The 5,011-nt window shown below is 39.4% G+C and overlaps 1 pseudogene; it reads left to right on the top strand.

The window, feature by feature from the left end:
- Positions 1-3,132: 3,132 nt before the first annotated feature.
- On the top strand, positions 3,133-4,436 carry LOC101033063 (small ribosomal subunit protein eS1 pseudogene; annotated as a pseudogene).
- Positions 4,437-5,011: the final 575 nt, after the last annotated feature.

Below are 5,011 nucleotides of genomic sequence, written 5' to 3'. Positions count from 1 at the left end.
GTATTAAAAAATACTTCTTAGAAGGAGAAAACAAAACAAAAACAGCCATAATTTTTACATTTTAAAATCAGGGAGAGGATGATCATATTGAAAACCTTGTTAAAGACCTGGAAGTTCAAGTGAAAGAAGTATCTTAGAGCGAGGATCAGAAATACAAAGAGACAGAAATCATGAGGAAAAAAATGAGGTGTGAAGAACAGATCCTGGAGGCCTGAGATGTGAATAACAGGAGTGCAGAGAAGGTAGACTCCAGGAGAGTTTGATGACAGATGTAAGTGGGAGTTGGTGGATAAGAAATGCCAAGGATGACTCCAGTGCTTCTGGTTTGGGCAGTTGGGTAGAAGGTAGTACCACTGCCTGAAATAGACCATCCTGGAAGATAAGTGGGTTGTGGGGCAAAGAGGGCAGGTGCGGAGTGATGAGCTCAGCTGTGTTGAACTTGAAATGCTCACAGACCTAGAAGTGGAGACATCGAATGGCTGTTTCAATGTAGTTCTAGAGTTCAGAGCAGAGATACCTGGCTGGAGATACAGAATGGCAAACCACCAATCTCTAGTGTTCCTGAAATAAAGGGCATAGATAAGAGAGTACCTGAAGTGTGAGGCAACAAAACAAACCCGCAACCTTGGAGAGGTGAAACAAGTCACCATGGCACATGTTTACCTATGTAACAAACCTTCCTGCATGTGTACCCCAGAACTTAAAATAAAAATTAAAAATTAACCAGTAAACAAAAAAGACCCCAAAATTGTACAGACAAAGGTGGCAGTGTGACCAATCTCTTCCTTCCTTTTCCCTTTTCTCTCCTACTCTTGATTCCACACTTTGCTTTACATGTCCTTTCTTATTACGTGATGTGAGACTTGCTGGGGAAAGAAAGAGCAAGAAGAAAAGAAAAGAGGAGAAAAAAGAATATAAGGAAGAATAGTGGGAGGGATGTACCCTAAAATGGGGATGCAGTGGTAAATCTGCCCTCTGATCACCAGCGCAGAGGGGTGATCCAGGACAGTGCAGTCTCTCATGGTGCCTCAGTGAGGCACCATGGCTACCCCTCCTGAGACATAAAAGGAAAAGTAGAACTAGCATCTGCTGAGCAACTGCTTTATTGGACATGCTCTTTAACACTCATTCTTTTATTTAATTTCCTTTAACGATCTCATTATAGAAAGAAAGTGAAACTCAGAAAGGTTGAGAAAGTTCCCCCAAGTTCACAGTAGGAAAGCAACAGGGTTAAATGAATCTGTGCATCTCTGAAGCCCTTGCTTTTCCTGCTGTGCCCTAGAGCATCTGTACTAGAGGCGGCAGGCAGCAGATTTAGATATGGACCCACATGACTTTATTTGTATTTTCCCTGGGCTTTTGTTATCTCAGGACATTCAAAGATTTACACTCTCTCTTCTACCAAAGTTAAGTATACACTGCCAGCTTGACCTTTCAATCTTGGCTGCTCTTTGCTTCTCTCAAGTTACCAGCCAGCTCAGAAAAAGGGAGAAAAATGAACTCTTATTCTTTCTGGAAGTCGAATGGTTGCTTCTACCTAGAAAGCCAGTCTTCTGTGGATTAAAGTCTTTCATCAACTATTAGCTGGATCCTAAGTCATTGATAAGAGGGACAACCCCTCAATTCATTGATTGACATCTTGAGAGTTTATCAACATTAAAAAATAAAAGCAGCAACGTCTGAGACAATAGTCAGCATTTATTCAATCTAAGAGAAGAAGGAGTTCTTGTTTTCAACTTAGAAAAATCCTCATATTGTCAGAATTAAGATAAGTGACATTTCTTCTAACTTATATGTGTAAAAGCAACACCAACAGGGTCTCTTGCATGTAAAGCACACTGTATTTTGTACCGAAGACTCAACAAAGTAGCATGTTAAGTTCTAGATTTCTCATGATCTTCTACATTTTAAATGTTCACTTATGTGGTCCCCCTCAATGCAATTTGTGGAAATTTTATCATTTTTTAAAATTTAAGAGACTCTGGTTATTATAGGGATATCCCTGTAGGTCTCCTTAAGGACTTGACAATTATGTCAGGGTGACTGAGCATGCATAATATGCACTAGGCAATTCATTCCCCCCGCTTTTTTTTTTTTTTTTTTTTTTTTTGAGATGGAGTCTTGCTCTGTTGCTTAGGCTGGAGTGCAGTGACATGATCTCCGCTCACTGCAACCGCTGCTTGCCTCCTGGGTTCCAGTGATTCTCCAGCCTAAGCCTCCTGAGTAGCTGGGACTACAGGCACAGACCACCATGCTTGGCTAAGTTTTGTATTTTTATTAGAGATAGGGTTTTACCACGTTGGCCAGGCTGGTCTCAAATTCCTGACCTCTAGTGATCCACCCACCTTGGCTTCCCAAAGTGAAGATTGCTGGGATTACAGGAATGAGCCACTGCACCTGGCCTGCACTAGGCAAATCTATTAAGTTCAGCAAACATTTAGGGAATGATGGTTAGCCATCATAACACACATGTGTGTGTTATGCCCAAAAGTTAAAGAGGAAAATACCATGTTGCTGCTCTGCTTACAGCTCTACAGGGAGCAACAGGCAAAGAAATAAAAGCTGAGCTTGTAAGAAAAGATGAAAGACTGAATATATAGATTATATGTAGATGTATCTCCTCTCTCTGTAAGATCTTTTAAAATAATAGTAAAATAATAAAAAGTTATTATCTCTCTATAATGAAGAGAATGAGAAATTTCAGCAAATTTCTTGAAGATACGTGAAATGGTGGTACCCGGTGAAGTAGAGGAAAGGATTGGCTACAATTAAGGAGAAAACTTGTGTTATGTCAAGTTAAATTTAAAGCTAAAACAAGACCTAGGAACTGAAGACATCAGGCATAATGGAGGGTGAAGTGGTATGTGGGGTTATAAAGAGAGGCAATAACTGGAACTATATATGGACAGTCGACATTTCCCTCACTCCTAAACACTAACATTGAGGCATTCCTCCCACCATCAACTTACGCAAACCAACAAGCAAACCACACACACACACACACACACACACACACACACACACACACACACACAAGGGGGATTGTATTTAAGGAAACTAAATGAATTATATGGCAGACAAATAAAGCAAGTTCAACATCTGACTAATAATCCTGCAAAAAGAAAGTAGAGCCGTTTTGGCTTTCTGAGCAGCACTGTGGTGGTTGATAAAAACAAGGGTCTTAATGAAAGGTGGTAAAAAGGGAGCCAAGAAGAAGATGGCTGATCCATTTCTAAGAAAGAAAGATGGGTCTGATGTGAAAGCAACTGCTATGTTTAATATGAGAAACATTGGAAAGCCGCTAGTGACCAGGGCCCAAGGAATCAAAGTTGTATCTGATGGCCTCAAGGGTCGTATGTTTGAAGTGAGTCTTGCTGATTTGCAGAATGATGAAGTCGCATTTAGAAAATTCAAGATGACTACTGAAGATGTTCAGGGCAAAAACTGCCTAACTTCCCTGGCACGGATCTTACCTGTGACAAAATGTGTCCCATGGTCAAAAAATGGCAGCCAATGATTGAAGCTCATATCAATGTCAAGGCTACTGATGGCTACTCGTTTAATCTGTTGTGTTGGTTTTACTAAAAATGTGGCAATCAGATATGGAAGAGCTCTTATGCTCGGCACCAACAGGTCTGACAGATCCAGAAGAAGATTTGGAAATCATGACACAAGAGGTGCAGACAGAAGTTGTCAATTAATTGATTCAATAATTGAAGCAATAAATTGCTTCGTCCAGACAGTATTGGAAAAGACACAGAAAAGCCTCGCTAATCTCCTTATCCTCTCCTTGATGTCCTCGATAGAAAAGCAAAAATGCTGAAAAAGCCTAAGTGTGAATTGAGAAGACTCATGGAGTTTCATGGTGAAGGTAGTAGTTCGGGAAAAGCTACTGGGGATGAGACAGTTGCTAAAGTTGAATGAGCTGATAGGTATGAACCACTAGTCCAAGATAAAAGGTCCTATTTGTGAAAAAAAAGTAGAGAAAATAGAGGAGAGAAAATTGTCCAAGAAGTAAAAGAAGTAAATTCCTAGAACCGAAGAGCAAAGTTTTCATACTGAAAGAGCAGGCACATTCCCAATGTAACAAATGCAGTGTGACTCAAAGCTTGATGTATCATCATGAAATGCTACACCCAAGAAGGAAATTCCTAAAGGCTTCCAAGGAGAAAAACAAAAATAAAGTGTCCACAAAGAAACAATACACAGGTTGGCACTGGACTTAGCAGTAGCAGCATTGGATGTTGGTAGACCACGGAGAAACATCAACAAGGTTTTGAGGGGGAAAAATTTAAATTTCTACACCTAGACTGACTAATAGTCAGATGTGAGGGTAGAATTATTTTTAGACTGGGACTAGAAAATTTTATCTCCCATGCACCTTTCTCAGGAAGTTGCTTGAGAATGTACTACATCTAAATGAAGGACTAAGCTGAGAAAGAGAAATAAGATCCAGGATGCGGAGGATCCAATCCAGGAAAGTGGCAAAGTCCAACAAGCAGTCCTGGAGTCTGGCTCAGGAAATTGGACTGGGACAGGCCTGTCCAGGAGAAGAGTTGCAACTGTTTAGTATGATTGAGAAATTTTTTATTTTTAGCATCTTTTCCAATGCATTAGTGGTTTAGCTGGATCCCAGAAGTTAGTTTTGACACACAGAATTTTTTTTTATTATTTAAGCTGTATTCTAATTTATATTGTGATTTCTTTGTTAGATGGTGTATTTCTTAATTTATTGGTGTATTTCTTAATTTATTTCTTAATTTCTTAATGTAGATGGTGTATTTCTTAATTTCTAAACATATGGGGCATCTACTAATCTTTTTCTTATTGATTTCTGGCTTAATTGCATTGTGGTTAAATATACTTGGTTTGATTTCTGTCCTTTGGAATTTGTTGAGATTTGCTTTATAGTGCAGCATATGGTTAATTTTTTTTTAAAGTGTTCTGAGTGGGCTTGAAAAGAATGTGTAATTTGCAGTTGCTGGGTGCAGTGTGCTAAATATGTCAATTA

The sequence above is a fragment of the Saimiri boliviensis genome, chromosome 19 (assembly GCF_048565385.1).
Source record: "Saimiri boliviensis isolate mSaiBol1 chromosome 19, mSaiBol1.pri, whole genome shotgun sequence".
In the NCBI taxonomy this organism is placed as follows: domain Eukaryota; kingdom Metazoa; phylum Chordata; class Mammalia; order Primates; family Cebidae; genus Saimiri; species Saimiri boliviensis.
This window is presented reverse-complemented; position numbering and strand designations above follow the sequence as displayed.